Here is a 13417-nt window from a genome sequence, read left to right on the forward strand (position 1 = left end):
TCTTCCCTACATGAATGATAAGTCGATTTGCGGTCTTATGTTTTATCAGGATGTTCTGAATTTCCCTATTTACATCAGAAATGGTTGCTTGTGGAAGGCAGCATGTAGTTGTATCTCTGCTGCTAATGTTTCTGACTGTAGAGTCACCCACTATCAGAGTCCTTGGCTCGGCTGCGCTCTGAGCTGAGGGCCGCTGTCTGCTCGACCTTGAGCGCCTGTTAGCATTAGTGTTAGCTGTGGGCTGATGCAATCTGTGTTCGATCACATTCATCACGTTTTGGGATTCATCACCCTCATTCATTAATACTTCAAATCTGTTTTCAAGATGTATCGATGGTGGTCGGAAAGTAGTGTTTGCAATCCTTGTGTCTGGGGTAGAGCATGCTACTGCAGCAATATATGAAGCTCGTGACAATCTGACGTCTCGAGAGCATTTGGGTCTTGCCCCCTGTTTGTGCCATCGATTAATGTGTTGATCAGTTACTTGTTTCTCTATCTGTTGAGTAGCACTAAATTTATGGGACTCACCAGCTGTGTGCAGAGGACGTTCGTGATGAAGCTCTGCTGTGTGAGTCGTCCGGTTCGGTAGTTCCGTAAATAACTTTGTTTCAAGAACTGCAATCCGTTGTGAAAGTCTGTGGCAGTTTGTGCAGCAAGTAGATTCTTGAACTAAAAGAGGCATTTTCTTATCCTTTCGATAGTAGGCAGCTGTGTTTTCCCTTCCGGAATGTAAGCTGATGGCAGGGAGAGGTTGGTCGGATGAAGTTTTCGCTTTTTTGTAGTAATCCAGTCTCCAGAGTTTCAAGTTTTATCATTAAATTTAAGCTTTGTTGTTTGAGCGCTGTGTTGATTTGCTGAAGTTGAAGTTATGAGATAAAATATAGAAGCGATAGAGCAAAGCGCGGAGCAGTAAGCAGGAGTGTCCGAACAGTAGCGAAGCAGGAAGCAGTATCTGGGCAGATCATGGGCAGATCATATAAAGAATATAGAAGGAAAATGCAAGAAAGTAATTAATGTGATGAGATGTTTGACAGGTAGGGAATGGGGAGCTAGTTGCTCTGCATTAAAAACAATATATGTGGCATTGATTAGATCAGTGTTGGATTATGGCAGTGTAGCTTATGGGTCAGCAGCCAAATATCTATTAAAGAAACTAGATGTGATTCAGGCACAGGCCTTAAGAGTGTGTAGTGGTGCTTTTAAAACTTCACCAATACCTGCACTGGAGGTAGAAATGGGAGAAATGCCGTTAGCATTAAGAAGGAGGCAGCTGATGACAAATTACTGGGCTAATTTGCAGGGTCATAATGATTGCCACCCCACAAAAATAGTGTTGCAGGAGACATGGGAGAATGCAAGATATAATGGAGATAACTTAAGTAGAATAGGCATTGAGGTAGCAAGAGAATTAGGAGTATTTTATTCTCCATGGTTACTTGTTTGGCCTGATATTGACTGGTATTTGTTAGAATTAAAAAAGAAAGAAAATGATCAAATAGATTTGGCAAATGCATTTAAGTGCCTTATAAATAAAGATTATAAAGAATCTGTACATGTGTATACAGATGGTTCTAAGAAACCCGAGACAGGAGTGACAGGGTATGCGGTGGCAATACCTGATAAAGGTATAGGTATTAATAGAAGAACATCAGATTTTTTAGGAGTATATACAGTGGAAATGGTGGCAGTATTAGTTGCGTTAAGGTGGGTGGAAAAAACAAGACAAGAAAGGGTTCTGATATGCTCCGATTCATCCTCAGTCCTTGAGAGTTTAAGGTCTTTTCACACAAAAAGCCGTCAAGATGTATTATATGAAGTCCTTCAGTCAGTTACAAGGATTACAAATCAAGGAGGTCAGGTACAATTTATGTGGGTTCCAGCACATGTAGGGGTAAAAGGGAATGAGCAGGTGGATGAATTGGCAAAGAGGGCATTAAAAAAGGGAAAAATAGAAATGCAAATTAAAATAAGTAAAGCAGAGGTCAAAAGTATCATCTGGGAAAAAACTAACCAAATTTGGCAAGAAAGTTGGGACAAAGAGGAGACAGGAAGGCATTTATATCAAATTCAAAAGAGTGTAAAAATAACTAGGTTAGGTGGGGGGCACAGGAGAGAGGAAATAGTAATGACAAGGTTAAGGCTGGGGCATGGTGCTCTAAACAAAACACTGAAAATGATAGGAAAACACGAGACAGGCATGTGTGAGTGGTGTCAGGAAGAGGAGTCAGTGGAACACATAATTATAAGATGTAGGAAGTATGAGGTACAGAGAGTGATAATGAGGAATAATTTGAGGGAATTAGGGGTGCAGGAGTTAACATTAAAAGGAGTGTTGAACAAAGGTGACAGAGCACAGGTTAGGATATTGTTAACTTTCTTAAGGGAAACTGGTTTGTTTCATAGGTTGTGAGGATAAAACAGGGAGATGGGAAAGTATGTTGGGTAATGAGTTGCAAAATTATTATTATTATTTATTTATTTATTTATTTTTATTTATTTATTTATTTAGAGTTGTTGGATTTGAAAGGGCTGGTGTGTATTAATGATGGTAGAGGTACAAGGATTGATATGGCTTCAGGAAATGAGTCCGCAATAGACCTTACTTTTACATCTAATGATATTGCAAGACTATGTGAATGGAAGGTATGGGATGAGTCAACAATAGGGAGTGATCATTTTCCTGTATTATGCTCAATTAGAATGAAGGTGAATGAACAGGCTGAAGAGGGATGTGAGAAATGGGTGTTTGGAAAGGCTAATTGGACAAAATTCAGGGAGTTATGTGAGGAAAGACTGGATGGAGAGGTTAGAGATATTGATATTGAAAAATATTATTGTAATTTCCAGGAAATTATTAAAGGGGTGGCAGATGAAACTATTCCTAAGAGTTCTGGGAAAATGAGAAGGAAAGCAGTTCCATGGTGGACAGAGGAATGTAGAGAAGTAGTACGAGGTAGGAATAGGGGCTTTAGGCAATTAAGACGGACTCATAATTATGACCATTTTGGTACAATATAAAAAGACGCAAGCATTAGTAAGAAAGACCATACGGCAGGCTAAGAGAAATTATTGGCGTCAGTTCTGCAGCTCAATAGGACGAATGACACCTGTGGGAGAAGTATGGGGAATGATAAGGAAGATGAGTGGAGTAAGGAGGGAATGGGGCTATCCTGTATTGGTTTGTGGGGAGGAGAAGGCAGTGACTGATAAGGAAAAGGCAGAAATGATGGTAAATGCTTTTGTAGCTATACATAGTTCTGATAATCTAGAAAAGGATTAGAAGAAAGGAAGAGAAGAAACATTGAAGGTATATCCGGGAGTCTTGGGAAAAAGAGAGCAAGTGGATGATGCATTGAGTGCACCATTTTCTAAGGAAGAGATGGAGAGGGCAATTGCTAGAGCAGGGGTGGCCTCACCAGGAGGAGATGAAATGTGCTATATCATGTTTTCTTACATGGGTGAAGTAGCATTAAAAAGATTGCTTGGTTTATACAACAGAGTTTGGGAGGAAGGGCAGCTTCCAAAAAGTTGGAAAGAAGCAGTTGTAGTCCCAATTAGGAAACCAGGAAGGATCCTACTAAACCTTCTAGTTATAGACCAATTGATTTAACATCTCATGTGGGTAAAGTTATGGAACGTATGATAACAGACAGATTGGTCTATTTTTTGGAGAAGAGGGGATTAATTACGTCATTTCAAAGTGGATTCAGGAAGGGCAGAGGTACAATGGATCCAGTGCTATGCCTAGAAGATGAAATAAGGAAATCCCAGGTTAACAGGGAAACAGTAGTGACAGTCTTCCTAGATATTGAAAAAGCGTATGATATGATGTGGAAGGAGGGATTGTTGATTAAATTAGATCTTTTGGGAATAGGAGGTAGGGCCTTTAACTGGGTGAAGGATTTTTTGTATGGACGTTCTATTCGGGTGAAAATTGGAAAAGAAATATCAGGTAGATATATTGTAGAAAATGGGACCCCTCAGGGCAGTGTTATTAGTCCCTTGCTTTTCACCATCATGATAAATGATGTATTTTCTGAGGTAGGGCCTGGGATAGGAAGATCGTTGTTTGCAGATGATGGGGCTTTGTGGAAAAGAGGAAAGAATATAAAGTATACAGTAAGTAAGGTCCAGGAAGCAATAGGATTGGTAGAACGTTGGTCGATGAGATGGGGTTTTAGATTTTCAAAAGAAAAAACTCAAGTGGTTTTCTATACAAGGAAAAAGGTGGCAGAAGAGGTTAATCTCAAATTATATGGGCATACTGGAGAAAGTAGAGTCATTTAAGTTTTTAGGAATGGCTTTTGATGCTAGGTTAACATGGGCAGGCCACATAGAGAAAATTATAGTAAAGAGTCAAAAGGTATTAAATGTAATGAGATGTCTGACAGGCGTGGATTGGGGGGCCAGCAGGCAATCACTGAGGGAGATATATGTTGCACTGATTAAATCTGTGATTGATTATGGGTGTATAGCATATAGAGATGCAGCAAGAACTACTCTGGCCAAGTTAGATGTTCTACAAACACAAGCACTTAGGGCGTTTTCACACCTGAAAGTCCGCACCAAGGTCCGAACCAAAGTTTGTGTTTGGACATTTGGTTCTTTTTGGTTTGCTTTCACATTGCAGTTGTTAGCGCACCAAAGAACTTTACATGACGCACTGGCGTCCTGTCATCATCATCTATGTGGGCTGCATCTTAACATTGATTGGTTTGTTAGCGGACGTCCGTCTGACGTCAGTGTGTTGTCAATTCAGTAGCTAACTTTGACAAGAATGAATGAACAGACGCATATCATTGCCAATACTGTTAATTTTATGGCATTACTATCTGCAGCACCAACTATACTCGAGGCAAATTCATCAAATGAACGTCCTTGTTATGCAAACATTTTATCTGCGCCGACATGAAAGGAGGAGCTCCTAGAAGCTTTTTAGCCAAACAATGTATTTTATTTTATAGTTATGTTTAAATATTATAATGTTATTTTTAAATTTCATCTAGGCTATATTGATTATGAAACGTGCACAGATGTGCAATATATGTCAAAGACATCGAGTCAGAAATAATTTTGACCACTTCATTAAGATTTGTTTTGTAGAAAGCTTTATTTTGTATCTTAATTTTAATAAATGTTTCATCGTTTGCCTGAATTTAATAAATAAGCTTAAATAAATAATAAAACATCCCGTGACGGAGTGATCATTTGCATTGCACATGAACTGGAGCGGTCTCATAAATAAACCGAAACTTGATCATATAGTCAAGCAGAGCACGCTGTTCATGCGAGCTGACATGACTACACAAGCGGTTCTGGATAAAATGCTGCGCGCTCCATCACTGCATGTGCTGTGAGTTTAATCTGTGTTTTTTCACTAATCCTACACCAGAACTTCCTGTAAATGGTCTGAAAGTCCGAACTATACAAAAAATGCTTTGACACAAGAAGCGAACCGAACCTTTGTTTCTATTTGGTCCGGACCGAGACTACCTCTTTTCGTCGGACCAAATTTCGTCTGTTTGGTCCGGACCATGGTCCGAGGGAGGTTTCACACCTGTAATTTTGGTTCGTACCAAACTGAAAAGTCCGAAAATCTGGACCAAACAAGGTAGGTGTGAAAGCACCCTTAGAGTGTGTAGTGGGGCTTTTTGGACGACATCTGCAGTAGCGTTACAGGTAGAGATGGGTGAGATGCCTCTACAATTAAGGAGGGAACAGCTGGCAGCTAACTATTGGGTAAATTTACAAGGACATGGTATGTCTCACCCCTCAAGGACAGTTTTGCAGATATGCTGGGAGCATGGAAAGATCAAATGTCAGAGTTTTGGTTGGGTGGGTGATGTTATAGGAAAAGAGATGGGGCTGGAGGGAAAGGAATTTAGCCCAACAGTTCCGATGCCAGCCAGACCACCTTGGCTACTTGGGCAACCTAGTGTGGACCTGCAGATATTAAATGGTTATCTAAAGAGGAGAAGGGATGTGGATTTATGTGAAGTATTTTATAATCAGTTGAATACGGAGTATAATGGATATTTGGATATGTACACAGATGGGTCTAAAGATCCCCAGTCTGGGCAAACAGGGGCTGCATTTGGAATACCAAAGATGGGGATCAAGGTGCACAAAAGACTGTCTGATCATTTATCTGTATTCACAACAGAGTTGGTGGGTATTTTGTTGGCACTGCAGTGGGTAGAAGAAGTTAGACCAGATAAAGTTGTAATTTGCTCAGATTGGGGTAGTTCATCTCTGCCTAAGCTTCGGTCCACACTCCAATACGGTAGGTGGCGGTAATGCACCATTGAATTTGGATGCCAACCGCTGTTAAACATCAAAGAAGAAGAAGAAGAAGAAGAAGAAGAAGAAGAAGAAGAAGTCTTGTTTAGTGTCACAACTGCATTTCTGAGTGTTTCCCTGGTTTCATGGATCTTGGTCTTTGATTTCATGCCTTCTCCGTGGATTAACCTTTTGCCTGTTCCTTCTGTTTTGTTGGCCTTTTCGGACTGCTTGCCTGTGTATGACCTTTTGCGTGTTTTATGGACTACGACTTTGGATTACCCTTCAATAAATACTGCGTTTGGATCTTCAACCCAACCTTCTGTCTCAGAGCAGTTCGTTACAGATGCCATAGAAGGACCATTTTTGGACACCCTGCCAAAGAACCATTTAAGAACCTTTATTTTTAAGAATGTACAATCTCAGAAAAAAAAGTACAGTGGAGGTACAATTTTGTTCATTTGGGAACAAAACATATAACTGTACCTTTAAAGGTACACAATTGGTCCTTAAGGTACAATTATACCATTGTTTTCCTTAGTTCGATCACAGTGAGCCGTTGTCCTGCAGAGTTTGGTTCCAACCCTGAAAGACGTCTATACAAGCTCTTATTAAGATTTAACAGGTTTAAATTTTGATGTTTTATTGAAAAGGTTTGGTCACCATTATGGTGATCAGTGTTTCCTTTAGTTGGGCAGTTTGACTTGGATTTTTAAGTAAGTTTGTGGTTTTTGTCACAGTGTAAACAAAACACATAATTGCTCAACGCAAGAAGCAAAACAAACTGTAGAAAGAATAATGTTTGACTAAACTCATAATAATATTCACCAACAATTCTTGCTTCTCACAGATTAGATGTTTTAAATATTGATTTTTAAAAAACATTCTAAAGGGGGAAATATATAGACATAGATATCAAGAATCAGCATAAATCTCAACAATGGTGACATATTTAATGCTGCAATGCATGCTGGGAGTCACATGTTTTATACTGTGGAGGCTTAGAAGGGTTGGAGATAAACTCTGGAGGACATCAAATCTCTTGGACTGAACTTCCCCGTAAAGGTGATGGGGGCACTATACTGTCAAAGAGCACCGTCTTTCGGATGAGATGTTAAACCGAGGTCCCGACTCTCTGTGGTCGTTAAAAAAATCCCAGGATATCCTTCGATAAAGAGTAGGGGTGTAACCCTAGCCTGGCTCTGCCCTCCTTCTTCCGCTCAATTTTCATTTTCCTTCAGTACTACATCTGGGACCGCTGTGTAGTCTTAGGTTTTCTCCGAACAAATTTTTACCGGTCCAATCAGCGAACAGAGGGAGTGGCTGAGAACGATGACGTTGATGTTGAGCGCTAGTTTGAGATGTAGTTCAGTAATGGCGGCGCTGTGAAAGATGCAAACTGAACCATTCATTGCATTGTGGCACCACTGCCGAATATCCAGAAGTTAAAGCCGGAGCAATAACAGTCTTTGCTGGGGTTTCTTGGTGGCCATGATGTTGTGGCCCTCCAACAGGGTAAATTCGGGAAAAGTTTGATTTTCTAGATCGCTTCGTTAGTGATGAAGGAGTTGGCTGAAGCTATTCGGACGGTCACTGTTTCTCGTGGGGTCGGAAGGTATTGCCGTTATTTAAGTTACAGGGACTGGTCAGTTATTTTATTGCCGTCCGTCTCTCACCACCCATGTAAAAATCCCCGGCCGAGTTACCGACTGCTTTTGACAAACGCAAGCTCGTGTTTATGTAATAGCTGTCCGAATCCACATATCTGAGTTTTCAACAATATATCACTTCAAAATTCACTGTTTGTAATCATTTTTGACCACTGCAGAACACCATACGGTTGCTTTGCTGTTATTAGGGTGCATTTATAGACTTGTATTTTCTTAAAATGTTGGCAAGTATTTAGAAGAGCAATAGATTATCACCGCTCAAACAAATTAAAATAAAAGCACTTAAACATTTGAATTGGTCCGTTATTTATAGCAGCATTTATTATCATACCAAGCATATGACATTTTATTTACAGCATACAATGATGTTACGGACCACGTGAGCGCAGCGTTCCTGATCACAAAGCTCTCCTGTCCACGTGGCTTGAATAAATTGTAATCCGAATGCACAAGTTTTAGGTTTTATCCTACAGTTTTATTACTGAGGTGGCATGCACATGTGCACTTTCATTTTGTCGGATTTCCATGAGTGAAACAGGCGAAGGGCGCATGACATACGTTTTGGCCAAACGTTAGCGATTGGTTATGGCAGATCCAGAGTGGCTCAGGGCAGATCCAATAGTTTTAAACCTCAACAAGGTGCCCGCCTTCGCGGAAATAAACCCTTGTCAATGGAGAGTGGCCAGACTCTATGTACAAATGAAATGTAGGAGAGTCTGGTAAAACCAGGCTAGTATAACCCCGGCATCCCTTCCAAATCTGCCCATCGGCCCGTGTCCATCATGGCCTCCTAATAATCCCCATATCCTGATTGGCTTTATCACTCTGTCTCCTCTCCACCAATCGCACATAAATGCGTATAAATAGTACGAGTGTGCAATGTCGTGGAATGTATATGGCAAAACTCATTTTGGCGTGCATATGATACGCTGTTTTCCGCGTGCATATGATACGCACTTTATGGCGTATATATGACACGCTCTTGGGTAGGTTTAGGGTAGTGGGTTCGTATGGATAATACGCCATAAAGTGCGTATCATATGCACGCGAAAAACAGCGTGGCATAGACACGCCAAAATGAGTTTTGGCGTATATATTCCACGACATTGCACACTCGTACTATTTATATGCATTTTCGTGAGAATAACCTGGGTGTGTGGTGAGCGTTCTGGCACAATATGGCTGCCGTCGCATCATCCAGGTGGCTGCTGCACACTGGTGGTGGTTGAGATTCCCCCTTCTATGTAAAGCGCTTTGGGTGCCTAGAAAAGCACTATATAAATGTAATGAATTATTATTATTAGGGGCCAAGCACCGAAGGTGCGGAGGCACCTATTGAAACCGTTGTCGCACTTTCTTCTTCCGCCATGGAGGTCTATGGCAGCCCATAGAACCGTTTGCGGGAAAGTTGTAACGATTTGACATTCTGATAGAGGGCAGTCCCAACATTAAATACACCAATTTTGGTGTCTCCAACTCAATCCCTCTAGCGCCACCACCTGTCCAAAGTTGCACTCATGTTTATGCTAATAACTTTTGAACCTTAAGGGCTAGAAACAAAATTCTTGTTTCCTCAGATTTCTGAGCTCCTGCCAATCCGAAAGCATCCTATGACGTCATTTCCGACATTATATGTTTCCTGCCATTTTGAATTTCCCCAAAATCCTACTTTTGCGAACTCGTCCTAGACTGTTCGTCCGATTTGCACGAAAATTGAACCAGATCATCTTCAGCCAGTGTCGACAAAAAGTTATGGAATTCAAGTTGATTCGTCAAATCTTTTCCGTTAAACGCGCAAACAAATTTTACGTAGCGCTTGCAAAAACAGACGTATGGCTGTATCTCTGCAACGCTTTATCGTATTCAGACCAAACTTGGTACATGTCGGCACAAGCATGTCTTGAGGCAACCTGCTGCGATTCGGCGCAGCGCCACCTACTGGCCTGGAGATAGGAAAAATGGCTATTTTTGCTTTTTTTTGCTGAGCCGTTTGCCCAAAAATCACAAAAGTGGTCTCGTCAGATTCGAGACGTCATGCCGAGTCGACTGATGTCCAATTTTACCATGTCGGCCATCTTGAATTATGTGCCAAAATGCTGTATTTTATGAACGCATGAACGGATTGTTACGAAACTCGGCATGGGTCATCACCACGATGCCCTGAAGTAGCCTGAGAAGTTTCGAAACAGCGCCACCTAGTTGAGATTTTTTTAAAAAGTGCTTATAACTTTGGGTGTGGTTGACTTATTTTCACGGGACTCATCTCCTTAGACTCCTGAATCGTTGCCGAGTCCAACAATACCACACTTGCCAGGTTTCGGCGTATGGTTTGTGCACCGTTGTAATTTAGCGCTTTAAGAAAATTAGCCGATATCTTCGAAACCACTGGTCCGATCGAGACGAAACCAGCGTCAGAAGTTCGGAAACATAGGTCGCTAGGCACAATCGTGAGGCCAAATCTCAAAATTTTGATAGTAAGGGGTAGTAAAATCCAATCAAAGTCAGGCGTCAGGCTGAAACCCTATTGGAACTGTTCATTTCCCCATGATGCATCATTTTCCAGCTAAAACTGCTCGGGCAGACCAAACCGTAAGTCGTAGAGACTTGAAACTTTCAGGGCTGGTAGTACTCACAACCACTGCAGACGTCACCGAAGCCCGCCCCGATCGGCCTGACGGGGGCGCTACAGCGATCAAAAGTACGAAACGGCGACACAAAAAGTACGAAACGGCTCATAACTCCTCAACCGTAAGGCTTAGCCTCGAGTGTCTTATATTGCTGGAATCCTTGGCTTGAGACGGACAAAATGCATATCTCGGATTTGCTCGCCCTTCAGGCGCCAATTTCGAGATATTTTAGGTTTTTTGTAAAACCTACTTTTGCAAATTACTCCCAGCTTATTTGACTGATCGGAACCAAACCACTGCAGAAATATTCTCTGGAGAGAGACTATCAATAATTATTAAAAAAAACAAAAACATTTTGATTTATGGTCGCTAAGGGGAGCCAAAATGTTTGATGTGACCGGGACCTTATTTAATAAAATGGCTATAACTTGTGAACAGAACGAGATATTTCCACCAAATTAAGGTCACGTGTGAGTGAGATCAGTCTGAGATCACATGAAAAAAATCGCAACGATTGATCACTTGGTGGCGCTATAACAGGGGAAAAACTCATGAAACTGGCAATATACGCACCCAAACATTAGTCAGATGAAAATGGGCATTCATTGTCTTTATCCTGGGTGCCATGATAGTCTATGAGGACAATGGCGTATCACAAACAAAGCATACTTCATTGGCGCAATGCCCTGAAGGAGCCTGAGAATTTTCAAGCCAGTGTTTTTCACAGTATTCACCTCATTAGACTCCTGAATCCTTGCCGAGTCCAATAATACCAAACATTCCTGGTTTCACCTTATGGTTTGTAAAAAGGTGTACTTTAGCACCTAAAAAAACCTTTGCGAATGTAGGAAACAGTTAGTCCAATTAAAACAAAACCACAATAGGAAATTGTGAATACTTACATAGGTCAATAGCTAAACAATAATGACCAAAACAAAGCCAACATTTTGGAAGAAAAAAAAAATCCAATCAATGCAGCCCATGCTCTTAAATATATTTTGCTATAACTTTAAAAGAAAATTAGAAATATATAAATTGACATATATTTATGGACCCCTTTGAGGACACCTAAAAAAGCTATGATATTATATTTTTCCTTAGTTAATTTACCCATGAATGCTCTTTCCCATCTATGATCTAAGTTTATTTGTTTATTTGGATCCCCATTAGCCAATACCTAGGCAGTGACTACTCTTCCTGAGGTCCCAAAAAGTAAAAAATACAAAACTACATTGAAGCTGGAAGAGGAATAAAAGGGTCCTCGCAACTGTGCCACCACTACCTTGTGGTTGTAGGAACACAGAGCACGGTGGGCAATATGCATTTAAGTATATAAAAATAGGAGGACTATATCAATCATTTGTATTTGCCACACTTCCTGCTGCTGGGCTGTACTCTGATCAGAGGGTGGACCTGTGCCAGGACATGACCAATGCATCCCTGAAATGTCTGAAGAGAGTGTGTCAATTAAACTCTGCCCTGTAAATGCAGACTCGAAAAGACATCCTTATAAACCTGTCTCCGGCACGACAACTCCAATCTATCAAATGATCTTACGAATATCTATTTATCTAATATGACTTCTGAACTGTAATGTTGCCAGTTTAAAAGGTAAAACATAATCATATACTGTTATACGCAAAATAATAATCATACACTGTTTGTTCGTCGGCCAGAGGAGAACTGGCACCCCGACTTAGCCTGGTTTCTCCCAAGATTTTTTTATCTCCATCCTGGCCCTGAAGGAGTTTTGGTTCCTTGCCACCGTTGCCTTTGGCTTGGCTTGCTCAGTTGGGGACACCTAAATTTCAACTATATTACTGATCTGCCCGCATTGACACTACATGATAATTGAAATTAGCTGGATAACATCACTGTTTTCAACAGAGCAGTTGTACAAAATCTGTTGCATTATTTTCCTGTTAAAACTGTGAAGCTGCTTTGAAACTGGACTTGTTAAAAGTGCTATATAAATAAAGGCGACTTGACCAGCTAGTGGCACTATGAATAACTAAAATTTTGCCGAAACATCAGACTTTGTCAGGATACCACGGACATGTTCAACAAAACTCAAGATCTTTGAAATTTAACATCATTAAGTCTATTAAATATTAGACTGACCAAATATGATGTTGTTTTGGTTCAATCTTAATTAGTAGTTAATCACAATTTACTCTTGCCCACAGGTGACAATATAACTGACTAAATATTGACATGTAGACCACCAGTGCTCGGGCCCTAATTAAATCCACAACAATAAAATGAAACATACAAATCCCATTAAATGTCCCTTCCTTTTAAAACTCATTTTACTTCTTAAAATATGTAATATCTAATAGTAGTTCATTCTATATTTTCATTCCGATCGAGACGAAACCAGCGCCGGAAGTTCGGAAACATAGGTCGATAGCTATACACTAATTCCCAAATGTCAAAATATTGATAGTAAGGGGTAGTAAAATCCAATCAAAGTCAGGTGTCAGTCATTTTTTACGTGTTTTTTTTCATACAACTGTTTATAACTCCAAAACAAAATGAGATATTTTCACCAAACTCGACACACATATGTATGGGCTCACTCAGAGGACATATAAAAAATGGTGGGATTGTGCCTCTTGGTGGCGCTATAATAGAACAAAACATGAAATTCCCATTGACTTCAATGCAGTATTAGGGTATAAAATGCATATGCTATACTTTACGAATGCATTAGTGTATAATTACAAAACTCAGTATGTGTCTTCCGCTCTATGTCCTGAAGGTACTCAAAAAGTTTTCGGGCAACGCCACCTTGTGGTCAAAAGTTGTAATAAAGTGTACAAAAATGCTAATAACTTTTGA

This window comes from Pseudorasbora parva, chromosome 7, assembly GCF_024679245.1.
Source record: "Pseudorasbora parva isolate DD20220531a chromosome 7, ASM2467924v1, whole genome shotgun sequence".
Lineage (NCBI taxonomy): Eukaryota > Metazoa > Chordata > Actinopteri > Cypriniformes > Gobionidae > Pseudorasbora > Pseudorasbora parva.